The sequence below is a fragment of the Euprymna scolopes genome, chromosome 4 (assembly GCF_053919585.1).
Source record: "Euprymna scolopes isolate OS-2025 chromosome 4, ASM5391958v1, whole genome shotgun sequence".
Lineage (NCBI taxonomy): Eukaryota > Metazoa > Mollusca > Cephalopoda > Sepiida > Sepiolidae > Euprymna > Euprymna scolopes.
The window spans coordinates 55,041,815-55,060,829 of record NC_136485.1 but is presented as its reverse complement, the minus strand read 5'-3'; the positions used below and the strand labels follow the sequence as shown (position 1 = coordinate 55,060,829).

The following is a 19,015-nucleotide window of genomic DNA, read 5'->3' as shown; positions in this document are numbered from 1 at the left end:
CATGCAGTGCCGATTGAGGAGAGGTGTGGTTGGTGCTTACGCAACCCTTTCAACACATATACAAGCGGAGCTGTCCTTACAGAGGCGATCCTTTGTCTTTCGAGACTGAAGAGAAGCATCATCATTATCAAACGTGGATAAATCTAGCATAGTTTGCAAAAGAATGGATAGACTTTCAGCCTGAGAATGTCTTTGTTTTTAATAACTGTAGATCTAAACATTGCCATGTCATCGTTGCGGTATGTGTACATGTCTGTATGAATAAAAAAAGCAAGGCCCGTGGCGCAGTGGTTAGAGTACTGAGAAAAATCAATTGTAAAAGTGATATTCTCCTGAAGGTTGAAGGTCCAATTCTCAGTGTGTGCGACCGAAATATACATTTGCGAATAACTTAGGACCTCTATTAAGACATGACTGACGGAACAACTTCACGCTACCCCGTGAAGTAAATAAAGGTTTCTGCGTCCAAATTCCCGAGTTTGACGGAAACATTCTCGAGTTCGACAAGATACACCTGAAGAGGGTCGGAGGTTATATCGACCGAAACGTTGTGAAAATCACACTCAAGATCAGAACCATAGTCCGATGAATAACAATACAAATAACCAATCCTCATCTCAAAAATTCCGAAACGTCAAAAAACAAACGAAAAAACATTGTATATATATATATATATATATATATATATATATATATATATATATATATATATATATATATATATATATATATATATATGCGTGTTTTTGTGTGTGTGTGTGCGGATACTTGTAAAATATTTCACTTAGAGCTATTTCGATACATAATTCATATAGTTTAGCCGAAGGTTACAAGCATATTGTGGAAATAAATATTTTAACCAGTATCATTTTTCATCCTTTCGTTTTTTTTTTCACTTCATTTCACCCAGGATTATATAGATAAAGGGATGCTCTATAGATTGGCTTCAAAAAGGATTGCTCCACAATGATCAGGCGAGGAACATTATGCCTGCCTAAGATAAATGCTTGAGGACCAATGCTTTTAAGAATATGAGTGGTCCCATTAATAGCAACAACGACAGGTTTCACCGCACAGAAGTAGAGACTGTGAGTAATCTGATATCAGAATGTATTTTTTTGTGTGTGTGTGAAGAGGGGACGGCTACTATACAACGTGTCTCATTGGAGTGTGTAGATATCCCCATTGGACTATCTGTAAATAGTTGAATAGCGAGTGCAATAGCAAGTCGTGGAAACATATATCAGAACGTACAGTTGAGAATAAGTCATGCACCATCCCCTACAATTATGCAGTCCATACAGCTACGGCTCGTAGGCATAGAACTTGACAAAATGATATGGGCCAAGAAAAGTAAAGCAACAACGTTAGAGGTCGGTGACCCAAGTGCCCCCTTTTTAAACAGAGCTGAGAGGAAAATAATAACGAAATACCAAGATCTTATGTATGGCATGAAAAGAAATTAACATCTTAGGAAGCTCTCTCTTATTCTAGTAACTATATTGACAAGTGGACTGATGATTTACCTGACAAATATACCCGGATAACATATTACAAGTGATATTCAAACACTTGCATTAAAAGAAACGGCTAGAATCTTTAAAATATCCATTGGTTCAAATGTATAAGTTAGCTGGGGAATTCTTGACATCGGCTAGGATGCGCCATCTCTAATTTGAACACCAAGAGAAAAAAATGTTAAAAAGGGAAACCATATCTAAAATGTTGCATAAGTTTAAGCTTTACTTCGCAACTAAGAAAAAAATTGTTATATAGTAGGGCAGAGAAGAGACAGACCAAGAGAGAGAAAGAGCGGGAGGGAGAGAGCGAGATAAAGAGAGAGAGAGAGAGAGAAATAGACAAAGAGGGGAGGGCAGAGAATAAGAAAAATTTAGAGGAAAGCGAAGAAGTTGAAAAGAAGGAAACCGTGACGGAATTAATAGAAAAGAAAAGAAAAGAGGGGGAATATGTTTTTTTACCTACATTGCAGATGATTATATTGAGCTGCGTCTATAGCTCACCTGTTTGGTCGCGGCTTCCAAACAGAACGTAAACAACTTTAGGAAAAACGTTGCCACACACACTTTTGTTTACTGTCCAACGCATTCAGTAATGACGTCACTTTCCTAGCAATCAACACATTTTCTGAAATCGTTACTTGCAAAAAAGCATGAAATTACGTAGAAAAGCTTTTTGGTTATTAATAGATTCACCTACTTTTAACCGATTCGAAAAAGTAAAAGAAAAAATCGACAGTATTTACCACTAAGTATTTTTTTTTTAATTTATATTTTCAGCAATACTCCTACTATTTAGCACGGGTCGAGTTCAAATAATATTGAATCCGATGCTTTGAACAAGTAGTTATGTCATTGGAACAAGTAAAAGTAAAGATTGGTGATCATTGTGGCCAAACGTGCGCGGCCCCGACAGATCGCCAACTCCCAACGTCGTGTATAGTGGATTTTTCGTTCGACTATTCCTCTTATGGCCGGATCGTCATTTTCTCGCTGGCGACTGTCGATGGAAACACATGTGGTTTCACAAAAATAGAAATATAATAAATCGTGAAACAAAGAAAGGAAAAACACAATCGCCAATGTTCACATCTAATTGACAATCAGACTTGCGTGTATGTGTGTGTGTATGTGTGTGTGTGTATGTGTGTGTATGTGTGTGTGTTTGTGTGTGTGTATGTGTGTGTATGTGTGTATGTGTGTGTGTCTTTTCCCCGCTCTTTCGATGTTAAGTTCGTCTCTATTTCTGTTTCACAGTCAACTCTAAAACTGTCCAACTCCCATCCGCCGCAACGGGCATCTAGTTGTTAACTGTATTCTCTACCCTGGTACCTGAGGTCGCCCCCCCTGACTACCGGAAGCTGCTCTTCCCTGTTCTATCTGTAAGTTTCTATTGCCATGTCAACTCTTAAAAAGCTCGATCTAAAATTACCTAGAGATTCATTGTTTGTTACTTACTATCTATTGTTTCCTATTCCTTTGTCTATTGCCCTCTCCTCTCAGCACGTAGTGACTCAAGTCCACCTCAGGTCCACTTTATAATATCACATGATAGTCAAAGGTGATCAGAAGACTTCCTATTAATTGGCTACTGTACTTATATAAGAAAAAGAGACATTCTTCTTTATAGATATCTGTACTTATTATTGGCACTCACTTTAAAATGTTAAGCGTGTAAACAATGCTGTGTCGAGTATGATTTGTTCATGTCTTTCGCATGACTTGATCTAGAATTGAACTTTCTTATCCCGGCTAATTTATTTACTCAAATAAAAAATTACAAAATGTTCATTCAACTCAATACATTTTGCACATTTGGGGAGTGTCCAAGATTTTGATTGCGTTAAGCTTGCTTCTCTCATCATAATGCTGCATTAAATCCATAACGTTCTTCTATTTAAAAGATTCCCAAATCGGTTCGATTAAATTTTCTTTATTTATACACACACACACACATACACACACACACACACACACACACACACACACACACACACACACACATATATATATATATATATATATATTCTGTTTATTATGCATATGTGCATACATGTTTCAGTGGAATCCTAATTCAAGGAGACCACTTCGTCAGACCAAATACATATATGTATATGTATGTATGTATGTATCTATCTATCTATATATATATATATATATATATATATATATATATATATATATAATTACTGTGGTAGAGTAAAAAGATCTACAAACATCTAAACAGAGAAGGAAAGCTTAAGAATCAAATAAAATGCTAATGTTGCAGTTTAATAATACCTTTGCTAGTTGACTTAGTGAGAATTCTAACCATGATGGCAAATTGCAATTCTGAATCGTTTACTTATGAGTAATATAGTGCCCAATGTTTAAATAAGTACATACACTTAATTAATAGCAATAATTTTTTGTGTTTAATTGAGTACAAAAATGGTTGATGTGTCGTAAAAGATACAAAGCAAAAGAAATCACGTAAATTATTATTAATAAACTAGCAGACACCATGGAAATTCGAATGAATAAGAACTACGTTTAATCAAGAAATATGGTTTCATGCAAGCTGATATTTTTTCTGAAGAGTGAAAAATAGTTTTTTAAAGCTAAATATAAAGATATTCGTTTTCGGATATCGTATATTATTATAATGTTATTCGAATATGAGACTACGTTAAAGGAAGGGTACTTTTATAGACCTGTTCATGTTTTCAAAATTAGCTCATTTTAAGTCAAATTTCGCGTATTTGGCCTCTTTTTAAGCAGTTAGTATTTCAAATATTCTAAATGTTCATTTTCAAAGCTTAATGTACATATTTACTGAAAAAAAAGAAGAAACAGGTTATTATAAAGAACTGTTTATGTTTTAAGTGACTATACAGCATTTATCTCTACTATTATCTGAAAAGATTTTCTTGTCTATGTGTTTGTGTATGTGATTTCGTTCCCTATGGACCCATAAACTGCGGGGGCGATTTTTATGAAATTACACACAAGGCTACCCGATGCGCCTGGCAGTGTTTCTATTAAAGTTTTGCATCAGAATGTTTTCAATAAGTATCGATAATCGATAATCGATAAATGAATTCATCCGACAACAGAAAGAACATGCGATTTTGATCAAAAGGGACAACTTACAAAGGCTAACATCACAAGTGCATTCGAGAAGTTTTATTGCCACACAAGCAGAAGAGTCCGGCCTATAAAATCAAGAGTTGGTTTATTGATATAACATCGAAATGAAGGATCCTTATTAAAGCAAAATTGAGCTAAGATACTTGATTTTTTTTCATTTCAACCATAAAACTTCAAACCTTTATAACCGTAGTAGTAAGGTAGTAGTAGTAAAAGTAGTAAGGGTAAGTATATAAAATAAACAGTAAGTTCTTTGATGTGACATGGGTGCGTTCGAAATGTACGTTTCTGTTTAGAGCACCATTAAAGCATAATGCTTGAATTTTGCTTTTTAATCTTTAATCAAGCCAACTATAATATAAACCTCACCTGTTTTTTTAAATGTATGTATGCATGTGTGTATGTCAGCATAAACCTTTAGATAGAAGCGACAGATTTTCACCCGATAGGTTTCGTCTTTAAGCTTGGCACTGGACGAGAAATACCGAGAAATTGGTTAAAAATATTAATGTATTCATCCTAGACTGGTCAACTTTCTACAAGGAGGGGTCGCTTTTTTCGCCCATATTTTCGAAAGTTATCCCCTCTTTTCGATTGAGTAGCCTAAATTTAAACCTTAGCCACTTCTGGTTTGGCGATGGATGCAATGGCGAATACATCACTTTTTTTTTCACGTACTTTTCCTCCTTCGCGGTACGGTTTCGAGCCTGCCTGCCTACTACCACTTTTGTTTTTGCTGAACACATACTTCCAAATACCCGGGCAACGCCGACCACCCAGGCTAGTTATATATACAATTATTTCATTAAATCAACAGTAGGTTCTCAGCCGAGCAATGCGAACTACAATTTATAAGTCAATGCGGATATCAGAATCTTGTTTCGGTGTACCGCTATGGGTCCTCAACTAGAGCAGACAATCAATGTCTGATTGAAAAAATGGGCGATTTCACTGGTTCCTATGACAATAATATTTGTGAGTGTTAAACATTATTTAATCGTCATTCAATTCCAGGCAACGTCGGATCTCCTAGCCAGTATCAAATAATATATGGATCCAAAACGTAATGTCTTATGTTAGAAAATCTGGAAATCATCCAGTAATTAACAGGTCGCTTATTGTTTTGTGTAATTGGTTGAAGTTTACTTATTTAAAATTATTTGGACAAGTTTTAACAACATTAGAAGCAAATTTAAGTCGTGGGCACAGACTCTTGAGAATCTGATTGTTATTATCAAAATGATTTCTTCGGGCCGGACAGCTATAGAAATAGGAAAATCATACGAGCCGCTGAATGAGACCGGTGCTTTATTTCCGGTTCATTATTCCCGCGTTCTTCCCCCTATTCCCTCCGCGATCAGTGTTTATATGATTAGAGTATGTGTTTGTGTTTATACGCAGTAACATCGCCTCCAAGCAGCTATTGGAGAAGACTTATTTTCTGTTTTTTTTTTCTTTTTCGTTTCGTCTTACGCATCGCATGTTATTAATTTGTTGGCCTTTTAAACTTCTCTGAAAGAAATCAAATCAGCAATATTAAATCAAATTCCTGACTTTTAATCACGTTAAAATATCGATGATTACGAAGCAAACAAATAGAGATTAATCAGTGATTGGGTTTCGGAAAAATAATTGCTAATTCTCACAATGTTTATTTCTTTATGTTCAGAAATGTTTTGTAGTTTTTGGCGTTCCTCACCGGAAGGGGAGATAATTGATTTTCTGTAGTGTTATATTAGAACAAAAAAAAAAAAACACAAAAAAAAAAACACACATTATGAAAATAACGAAATTTAATTTGAAATTGCCTGTTGCCATAATAATGGTTGTCCCTAGAGTTTAGCAATTGCGATAAAGCCTCGGTGGGTGTGAAAAATGAAACGAGGAGACGGTTCACCAATGCACTATAAAAAAAAGAAAAAGCATGCGTGTGAGTTCAGCATCGTCTGATAGAGAAACAATTACTCCTCATTGATCCACGTAAAGTATCTTTGTACGGAGATTAAACTATTATAAAATGTTCAAATTAATAATTACAAAGTGTTCAAATTAATAATTATCCGGACGACATGTCATTGCACACTCTTCCTGACAGCCTATATATGTGTCTATTTTCAGACATATACATGGATCTTTAATATCTTCAGAGAAATGTGGTTGTTTTAGTGATCGGATTGTTCTGACAAGTAAGCTATTCACTTGGGTCTGGAGGTATCGAATCGTGTGAGGAGTGAAGGGGAAATGGTGCCCAGCTCCCCGGGGAGTAGGGGAGCTGGATAGTGACAATTGGTGTGAATAGTTTCCCCTACATGGACCAAGGTCTTATATGTGGGGTTGTTATTTATTTAACCACCCCAACGAGCAAATTAGGCACAAGGCCGATTTGTAATGTGAGGAGTGGAGGGGAAATGGTGACCATATATATGTGTGTGTGTGGGGGGTATTTGTGTCTATGTATACATATATATACATATATATATATATATTTATATATACTCATGCGTGATATATATATATATATATATATATATATATATATATATATATATGTTATTTGAGAAGGAAACCCGAGAATTTATAAAATAGTAATCAACGTTTCGTCCCTGTTTCTTTTGTTTTCTCTACATTTTTTCTACGAAATCCTGATGATCCCCCCTAAAATAGGGACGGAACATTGATTACTATTTTGTTAATTCTCGGGTTTCCCTTTCAAATAACATACCGTCAAATATCGCTTGTATTTTTATTTTATTTTTACTCATATATATATATATATATATATATATATATATATATATATATATATATACTGTGAAAGTAAAATCAAGGGTGTTGATGGCAACAAAAAGTATATTTCATTTAACGTTATAATTGTTTCCATGCCCAGTCGAACAATTTCAAACATTATGTCATTTGAAAATTTTCCTAAACCAGCATTTCTTTAGACTTTATGAATAAACACACTTTTGACAACAGTGCATTTTTAAAGAGACAGAAAAAATGGAAAAAATTCCCTTAATGTGAAAAGCATGTGCGATACATTTACCTTTGTTGTAGTTACGGAAAAGCCTTTTTGTTCGCATCAACACCTTCCTTGAAGTCTTGATTTTGCTTTCACAGTATATTAATGCTCAATTATGAAATATGATAATTTTGTATCTTACTCCCTACGTCAACTCTTTTTGGCTTAAAACGCATTGGTATAAAAATTTACTGAATTACACGAACTCAGTATATCATATATATATATATATATATATATATATATATATATATATATATATTACTGTTTTACATATTGAAATAGGTTCCTTTATTTAGTCTAAGACATGTACGCTTATTCGTTAAAAAACGGCTTTGTGCCTAATTTGTCAATGGGGAGCAAGTAAATACCGCTTTTCTTGGCCTTTTGGCCAAGATCAAAGTGTAGTATCTGTTCCGGCAGATACTGCACTTAAGATAATTTGTACCAGTCAATGGAGGGGAAACCCTCTATACTGGGACAATTATTATTTTTGGTAACAAGAGTGACCCCTTTTAGGGGAGCTGGTTTTTACCTCACATTAAAAACGGCCTTGTGCCTAATTTGCTCAGTGGGGGAGCAAATAAATACCATCTGTTCCGGCAGATGCTGCACTTAAGATAATTTGTACCAGTCAATGATGGGGAAACCCTCTATACTGGGACACTTATTATTTTTGGTAACCAGAGTGACCCCTTTTAGGGGAGCTGGTTTTTACCTCACATTAAAAACGGCCTTGTGCCTAATTTGCTCAGTGGGGGAGCAAATAAATACCATCTGTTCCGGCAGATGCTGCACTTGGGATAGTTTGTACCAGTCAATGGAGGGGAAACCCTCTATACTGGGACAATTATTATTTTTGGTAACCAGAGTGCCCCCTTTTTGCCTACTTTTAGGGGAGCTGGTTTTTACCTCACATTAAAAACGGCCTTGTGCCTAATTTGCTCAGTGGGGGAGCAAATAAATACCATCTGTTCCGGCAGATACTGCAAGCTATGACTAGCTATGACTAGCAAAGACCAGATGTGGGGGCAACCCCACATGCCTGACCTTTAACCAGCTCCCATTTCCCACCTCTCGGGAGCTGGTCCCCTTTTCCCTTCCCCCTCCCTTCACTCCTCACATTAAAAATTGGCCTTGTGCCTAATTTGCTCGGTGGGGGAGCAAATAAATACCATCTGTTCCGGCAGATACTGCAAGCAAATACCATATGTGGGGGAAACCCCACATATAAGACCTTGGTCAATGTAAGGGCACCCCTTCATACCAATTGTCACTATCCTGCTCCCTTACTCCCCGGGGAGTTGGTCCCCATTTCCCCTTAACTCCTCACATTAAAAAATTGCCTTGTGCCTAATTTGCTCGGTGGGGGAGCAAATAAATACCATCTGTTCCGGCAGATACTGCAAGCTATGACTAGCAAAGACCAGCTATGACTAGCAAAGACCAGATGTGGGGGCAACCCCACATGCCTGACCTTTAACCAGCTCCCATTTCCCACCTCTCGGGAGCTGGTCCCCTTTTTCCCTTCCGGTGGGGTAGCAAATAAATACCCTTTTCTTGGCCTTTTGGCCAAGATCAAAGTGTATTAGTATTGTTATCTTTTTTGTATTTTTTTATATAAATGGAAAATGTTTTAAAATTGGGTTTAAGTAGGACACCCTCCCACGACACACGCATACATACCCATTTAAAGGGGTAACCATGATAAAAGATGCTGGCCGAGAGAAAAATCACATACAATTTACAACAGAGACGAGATTGATAAACCAACCTCGTCTTACCCCTTTCTTTTTGAGTTGGCCTTGTGCCTAAGTTTTTTGTTCATTTTCCCAACTGTACTTTTTCCCCTGTGACTAAAAAAGTTAATATCTTAAAGTGCAGTATCTGTTCCGGCAGATATTGCAAGCAAAGGCCATATGTGGGGGCACTCTCACATATAAGACCTTGGTCTATGTAGGGGAAACCCTTCATACCAATTGTCACTTATCAGCTCTCCTACTCCCCGTGGAGTGTAATATTATTTTCCCTTCACTCCTCACATTAAAAATCGGCCTTATGCCTAATTTCCTCGGTGGGGGAGCAAATAAATACCAACCCTACATATACAACCTTGGTCAATGTAGGGGCAATCCTTCATACCAATTGTCACTATCCAGCTCCGTTACTCCAGGGGAGTTGGTCCCCATTTCCCCTGCACTCCTCACATTAAAAATCGGCCTTGTGCCTAATTTGCTCGGGGGCCCAAATAAATACCCTTTTCTTGGTCTTTTAGCCAAGATCAAAGTGTAGTATCTGTTCTTACTACATGCTGGCCTTATGTTTGTAACTTTGTGATGTAAAGTAGGATATCATTTTTCTGTGTTAATTTAATGTAAAATAGTCACCCACTTTACAACCAGCCAGTCTCAAAGCCATTCAAGTTGTTTTTGAAGGATTTCAGTCATTCGTTAAGCATTCAAGTCATTCTTAAGGTCATTCAGTTCATCCTTAAGTTCAATTAAGTCATTACTAAGCCGTTTACTTTTTATTTATTTAAGTCATTCCAGTTCATTTTTCGGTCATTTTAGTTTATCTTTAAGAATTTAATGTCAACCCTACACGCACGCATCCATTCATTACACGAGAGCACGCGACTAATGGCTATCGGCCTTGTTCCTTTTTAATAAACATATTAGTTGTTTTTACACAAAAATCATTGCAGAAGAATTCATCGAAAAAGAATAGCTAGACATGGCTAGCCATTTGATGTACAAGTACAGAAGCGAAATCAGTAGGTTCGATTAGAGTTTAACCACATATGCAATGTTTATATCGGACCTCACTTATTGCGTAGATTTATATATATATAAACATATATATATATATATATATATATATATATATATATATATATATATATATATATATACATAATATCCAATTTCACATTGGCCATTATCAATCATTCATTCAAACATATTTAATTAAAGTCGACCGATAGGTTTACCAGATTAATCGCCTGCAAACATTTACATGAGAAATTGTTGCGTCCTCTAATATAAGTAATTAGTATATCCGACATTTTAATCCAACTTGTCTAACGGCTAACCGATTTGCATAAGCATCATGTGAGGAAAAGTGTATATTTGTCTTCCTAAGATACTTTTGAAAATTTTTTAAAAACAAGATTTAGGTAGAAATACACCAGAATTCCCTGTACACACAGTAGTTATATTAAACAGAATTTTACAATGACAATAGAATTGTTTTGTATGCTCGAACATGCTCGGACATATAATCTGTAGAATACAAATTTAATGCTTATTATTTATTGCGACATTGTATTACATTCAGAGACTTTTAAAATTAAGGCCATCCACTCCTTAATAAACGGAAATATGATCAATAAAATTGTATCCGTACGTATGCCCACTCCTTAATATCGTAAATTCCGACTTAAACAAACGGAATATAATTTTAGGGGGCGATTTCTAACAATTGCACACCCAAAAATAAGACAGTGAAAATAAATACAAGTCGATGTAAAAACAGAACGGAGCCACAAAGCATGAACAGAAATATTTTACTTCAAAATATTATTTAAGTTTTAACAATTTTTGTATTGTCATGGAACAATAAAAATATTAAAAAAAAAACTTATATGTTTGTTCTTTAAAAACATTTGTAGTGTGACAATATACAAATACACTTTTATTTCCTACATTCCTTTAAAAACGTTTAGTGTTAAGAATATAAAAATAATAAACTTATATATATATATGTATATATATATATATGTAAATATATATGCATATATATATAGTAATGTGATTGATATTGAGCTTATTATATATCTAAATTACAACAAGCACTTTTTCTTTCCCTGTATTTTAATTAAACTAGTAATTTTGCTATTACATTAAAATACACTTTGCTCTTTAGACTATTGTTCTAATCTCCTTTAAATATGTATATATATATGTGTATATATATATGTATATATATGTGTATATATATGTATATATATGTATATGTATATATATATATATATATATTACTAAAGAAAGTGTTTTTGTGTTAATTTTGTGGTATCACGGAGCAATAAAATGCAAGACCCTTTTATATTTCAAATTTCTATAAATGAAGTAAAAAAAAAGAAGATAATTATAAAGATATACAAGTAAATCGGAAATAGTAACAAACTGTAAGGAATTTCTTTTATGTACAGGTCAATAGATAAACTCTAGGAAACAGTGACTTTGCTATAACGCAGGCCAACAAACACGAGCTTAACGTATCAGTTGTGGTGATCGCGTTATTTTTTCTTCACATATATTTGTTATTAAATAACCCACAAGAGTTTGAAAACTGTAGGGCCAAATATGTGGTTGTCGGTTGACAACTTCGATGTGTGTCCATGACAAAACGGACGAAATAGTTTTCGTATTTTTCATTTCACGTTTACGTAGACATGATGTACTATAAAACTTCCAGAAAAATATTGATGGAGTTTGTCTGAATCTACGAAGAAATTAATATCATTAGCTTTATATTAATTAATTACTGACGACAATTCCGATCAATAGCAAGTAAATAAAAAAGCCGATTGCAGCTAATGTAGTGATTTGCAGTGATGTCGCTGAATCTTCATCTTATTATCTAACTGTGCAGGTTTATTAAGTATCTTAAATAAGCAGCATTTAACAAAGTCTAACACATTAACCTTCCTAAAGCATAATGAAAAAAGCAACATAAACGAAATATAATAGAAAATCATTGGAATTTAGCAGCCCGCATCTCGTTCACTTCAGTAATTACTATTAATTGTAATTTGATTCCATATCGTAAGACAAGCGAGACAAATGGGTTATCTTCTATAATAAAAATCTCACCTGTCTTTTTAAATATATGTATATATGTATATATGTTTGTATGTCTACCTTAAACTTTCGACAGCAGCAATTGCTTTTCACGAAATATGTACCGTCTTGAAGCTCGATATTTCGGACAAGAAATATCGAACAATTGACAAAAAGAAAGTTTTTTACTTCACCCTCAACTGGGCATTTTTCTACAGCAAAAGTTATTTCCTATTTCGTTCCGTTTGGAAGATGGACGCAACGACAGAGACGCCAGGTTTGTTTTCACGTTGTTTTCCTGTTTCGTGGCCTGCCTACTACCAATTTTTTTTTTTTTTGCTCAAACACACCTACAAATACCCGGGCAACGCCGGGCACCCAAGCTAGGTTATCATATTTCTAACCGTAGCTACATAGTGTAAACATGCTGTAAAACCATTTTGATTTTAGCTGTTACACATTTGAGCATAATATAAGAAACTCCTAATAGATTATTTTACTCTAAAATATTATCGTTTTAGCTTCATTCTATGACCTTTCCCTTGCGAATCCTTCACAAAAAAACACCCATCTTGCTAAAATCAACATGAGCACTCTCCTTCTGTTTTACATCTAAACTTTAATTACACGAAGAAATCTTCGTTCCTAGAACTCTTTGACCGTAGAATTCTGTTCCGATGGTCTGCTTTTAAGCTGACTAGAATATGATCGTCTTCAAGTCCAATGTAAACAAGTTTTTTTAGCCGCCTCCAAAATGATCAATTTCTATTCTATTTCCACCACGAACTATTAATACACTTTTTTTCTCCGTGACAACTGTACACTCATTAACTCTTATTCTAGAATGGCCTTCAGGCGTTGACAAGTAGATCGAATGAATATGCAATGTTCAATATTCTGAAAATATTTCGCTCACTATTTGCTGAGAATTACCGAGGAAATAGATTTCTAATGCACTTTATAATGATTATCAGAAAAAGTCTCTACGTCCATATTAAACATACCTTGTTAATGTGTGGGTGGAGGAGTTCGTTCCCTAGTGACTCGGAAACCGTTGGCATTGTACTAAAAAACTAACAATTTTCAAAAGCTACGAAGATAGAAGTTCTTCCATTAAAACGGGTTGGCCTTTCTGCTCCATCTTTTTTACGTAGTAAAAACGGTTTTTATTTCTCTCTTTCGATGACTTAGTCACAAAAGTAAAAGGTGTGCTTTTTCAATAACAAGTTGTTTATGTTCACTCATCGCAAAATGCAATCTCATCTTATTCATTCAGGGAGAATTATAAAAGAGGAGCTGTTACTTGTAGAACGTCCCTCGTAAATCATTTGCGGTTATCTACCAGCATCATAAGCAAATTGAAAATACACAAAGGAAGAAAATTGTGGTTTTATTATAAGCACATGCTTGCGAATCACTTTATTGCCATTCTTATTGCAATGTTGAACATTAAGTCAGTTTTACACCTGGAAAAAGCAGTTCACTCAGCATGGCACTAAGAAAAGTGTGCAAAAATAGCAGGGGACTGACCGGCCGGCAATACTTTATAGAGGCGCATAAACAGAACGATAATACAAGCCCTTCTCCGTTAAGAGGGAACCAAGATTACAAGGAAACTCCTTCTTTGATTAATTCACTTTCCAACAACGATTTTCTGAGTATTCAACAATATGTGTAGGTTATCACAATTATGTTAATATGAACCTAAACTGGTATGAAAAATAACCAGAAACATGGCCCATCCTGTAGCGATCGTTTATCTTTAAACGTAATAACGTATCAGTAAAAGGGAACAGTTTTGTACTACCACGGTTATTCGAATTATTTTTCTCATCTTAAGTGGTATTCTCACAAAATTTCGGTCGATGTATCCTCCAGTCTTTTTCATGTGTACCTTTTCCATCTCAATAATCTTTCTGCCGCATTCCAGAATCTACATTGGGTTTTGGAACAGAACACGTTATTATATCAACAGGGTTATTTTATGGGAGCACCTTCAGCACTTAAAATATAACACTCTCATTCGCAATTATATTCTTAATATAACCCACAATGAGGATTGAACCTCCGACCTCCAGAATAGTGTCAGTAAGAAATATATATTTACTCAGTTCATCATCCATTACGCCACGAGTATTTGCCCCCTTAATTATACAGGGTAACCAGATACAAGAGACTTCTGAATATGTACTTACAGCTCTCTTATATCCGGTTTACACTTACATCCAGAGTTCTTATATCAGGGTTACATGGTACATTTGCGCAGGCTCTAATTTGAGACCAATGGAAACTGAATCCAGTGTCTTATTTTCGGGTCTTTATATCAAGTTATATATATGTATATATATAAATATATAAATATATATATATGCATATATATGCATATATATAAATATATATATATGCATATATATATATATATATATATATATATATATATAAAGTACCAAAATAAAATATATAAATATATATATGTGCCATATATATTTTTTAATTACTATATATATATATATATATACATATATATATATATATATATACATATATATATATATATATATATATATATATATATATATATATATATATATATACAGGGTGCCCCCCCAAACAAAAATAGCACATGAATTCCTTTTCTGAGCATTTTACAGTCAATAGGGGAAAAAAGGCCTAAAAACCTAGTGTTTTGATGTGATCGTCTAGATATAATTAACCAGTTATGTCCAAAGTTTCATTTCATTCGGACAAAGCACCGAGATACGGATCCGTTTTTGGGGAGGTCACCGTGTGTGTATATATATATATATATAGCTTAATGTGAAAGAGAAAGTTCAATTCCACAAAAGGAGACTTATCCGGATAATGCCAAGCTCAACAATGAATATTGCGGCCTATACAATAGGACAACAAGAGTATTAATTGAAGACACAAAACTATATATTGGTAGATATAGAATGGATCATTTATTGAATAATGGAATACTTGCAAAATTTGGGGGATAGCAAGGACTCTTTTTGCCAGGGCGTTTCGAAGCCTAATGCTTCTCTTCAGAAGAGTAGAGAAGGTGCAAGGTAGCATGGGGGCGATAAAGCTTCTCCCAACATTCTATAATTCCTCTTAATCTTTTTCGTCCCTAATGAACCTTACGCTAGACGCCGCATCTTCCCCATAATACGTAGACCTTTCTCTACTCTTCTGATGAGAAGCATTAGGCGTCGAAATGCCCTAGCACAAAGAGTCCCTTCTATCCCCCAAATTTTGCCTGTATTCCATTATTCAATTAATGATCATTTCTAGATCTACCAATATGTAGCTTTGTATCTTCATTTCATACTCTTGTTGTCCTATATATATATATATATATATATATATATATATATATATATATATATATATATATATATATATATATATATATATGACAATCGCATTAATATATATATATATATATATATATATATATATATATATAATGACAAACGCATTTTATTTTGGTACCAAAACTTTTCTACTTCGTGTGGAGTATGTTTATTCTATATTTATTCTGGTCTTAATTATTTTTTTTATTTCATGGAAAAGGATTCATACAAGATTGTACGCGAGACAACAAAAGCTTACCAAGAGAGAATGGAATACAGAACGTGTATTTAAAGATGAAGCGTGTTCCGACGCAAAAGCCGCCGGGTATAAAAAGTTACTTTTAACCGATGCCATAATTAAAACCCACCGGTTGAAACATGAAAAGATTTTCTTTTAGGTCTTCCCAGCGTTTCTTTTTTTTTTCCTGTTTCAGGAGACAGGTACGTGCGACGTTCTATAATGATGCTTCAAGACGTGCGGTAAGTGCAGATTATTTAATTGTTTGTATGTATGTGTTATTTGTTATTTTCATGGATTAAAATATCTATTCATTTACTCTAAAGGAGTAGCAATAAATTTTCTGGAAATTTGCGATTGATTGGCGCGATGATATATTCGTATTTGTATATAAAGGAAGGAACTTTTTTTTCAAATAGCATTGTTTGTAGAAATATTTCATTTTGTATTTTTGAAATCACAGGCAACTTGCCAAAGTATCAGAGTAAAAGCATGATTAACTTTTAGCAATAAATTTTAAATGAGATAGAAATAAATACTCTTCAGTTGTCGATAAATATCCTCGGTGATTACGAAATTAAAATAAGAATGTAGTACTTCTACATAATTCGAACCGGACTAAACTGATTTTTGTGAAATTAAGCCTAAAGCTTGGCTTATGATCAGATTAGGGCTATGTTATAGTCAGGGATAACTTTTTGTAAATATACCAAATGAGTGAAAATATCTCCAAAAATAATAATAATAATAATAATAATAATAATTATTATTATTATTATTATTATTATTATTATTATTATTATTATTATTCATCATTCATTCATTCATTCATTCATTATGTGTTTTTAGGCTAGTCTCAAAGAAGTCTCTTTGGGTACAACATGGTGCATTCCCTGGAGTCTGAGTGACAACAAGTCTCCCCAGAGTAGACTCAACTTAGGGGTTTTTAGTTAAATATTTTTCTTGGATATCATGCCAAGTCCTTTGGCTTTAAACGTTCAAGATTTAACTGAAGAAATTCGCCGTTCTTAACAGGCAAGGGTTTTACAAAATAGGAAATAAAATTATCTTTCCAATCTGATTAAGTCATTTATAGTGGATTTTTTAATGGTTCCAAGTGTTCCAATTACAATGGGGATCATCTTGGCTCCTTTACATTTCCATGGAGTAATTCCCATTTTAAGTCTGGGTATTTATTTTTTCATGTTTTTTTTTTTCTCTAGAACACGCTATGTCAAATGTTAAACAAGTTTTTGTTTAGAAAAATATTTCAAATTTGGAATGTGCAAGACATTAGCAGTTTGTATGCGCATATTACAAACAAGTTTGAAATGGTTGTTTTCTTGTATTATTTCTGGTTTCTGTTCATTCCATTTCTCAGTGTGATCCTAATCATACAATTTGCATATATTCCTATGCCGGACCTGGCCAACTTTCTGGTGTCTCCATATTTTATATTAGGCTAGCATAGGAAATTCTGATATAATAAGCGACAATCTTTTTTCCATTACATTACACAATCTGCACATCGGTGATTCTACATTTTTGTCGATATAGCGTTTGATAGACCTAGTGAAAGCGGCTTGTTTTTAGGGCCGCTATTAAAGTGCTCTTATGGGATCGTTAAAGATCATCCCTGGCCAAACCAATTCCATCTGCCATTATCTGTAAATCTTGTATTATTATTATTATTATTATTATTATTATTATTATTATTATTATTATTATTATTACTACTACTACCATTGTTATTGTTGTTGTTGTTGATTTTGTTATTATAATTATTATTATTATTACTATTATTACTATTAAATGATATGTATACAAGTTAATATTGGTAGGGTCCGGATGCATCAAGTCAATCCTATTGCTACAAACATCGCTCATAGAATGTGAATACTATAAGGCACAAAAATGTTAGCAATAATTATTTGTTCTAAAAACATGAATTCTCGTAAACCAGGACGTTTAGTGCGATCATTTGTACCAGAACGTTAGCGGGCGTATTGCGGCTACACGCAAATATGAAGCCCTGCACCAAGTGACGTCACGGAAAGAAAACAAAAAAAAACTATAAAAACGCGAGTACAGACCGAAGATAACGTAAAGAAAACGAGAAGATTAGAGAGACGCGTGACGTAACATCCGTAACAAAAAGCCTCGCTTGCCGGGATAATGGGGATTAGAAGTATTCTTGTTTAACCTAAAACAGAATTTGAAGTTCTTTCCTTTTCCCTATTTTTGTCTCCTTTGCGAATCAGTCTACAACGTGTTGGTTCCCTCTCACCGTTACAATTTCAAACCTTTTAAATTTTGCTTTGGGAAAAGCAAAGTGTTTTGTATTAAGTGAAATTCAAAATATTGATTTGTCTTTTGGATAAAAGTTGTCAGAAATAAAATAGATGAAATATTTGATATCACATTTTTTGCATATACTTTCTGGCAAAACAGCATTACTTTCCAAAGAGCTAAATACATGTGAATATGTATGCGTGTATCTATTTTCTCGACGTTTCTTTGCAGTTACAAATAGAATGACTTGACACTTTCGCATCTATTTTATGTTTAGATTTATTCATGTCAAATTGCGAGTGATGTCAAAAAGATTAGGAGCTACTGTCATGAATGTAAATATGTATTGCCTTTCGTATAGCGGATTGTTGTCATAAATATTTTTTAGATATTCCATTCGAACTCTTGAGATTACATGTCCGATATGTTATCAACTTGTTCCATTGCAGTACCCGTGATTTGTGTTATTATCAATAGAAATAAAGTTCAAAACAATGTTTCATACAATGCGGATATCTTGTGTGTCCCTACAACTAGGTTTATCAAATGTGTTGCGGGTCAGTTTTATTAGCGTCTATCACGTTCATATTAATTTTGCTAGTAGAAACGTGCTACAC

The 19,015-nt window shown here is 34.1% G+C and overlaps 2 pseudogenes; both read left to right on the top strand.

The window, feature by feature from the left end:
* The first annotated feature begins 8,037 nt into the window (after window positions 1-8,037).
* LOC145274254 (U2 spliceosomal RNA) lies at window positions 8,038-8,184 on the top strand (annotated as a pseudogene).
* Window positions 8,185-9,922: 1,738 nt separating this feature from the next.
* LOC145275018 (U2 spliceosomal RNA) lies at window positions 9,923-10,133 on the top strand (annotated as a pseudogene).
* Window positions 10,134-19,015: the final 8,882 nt, after the last annotated feature.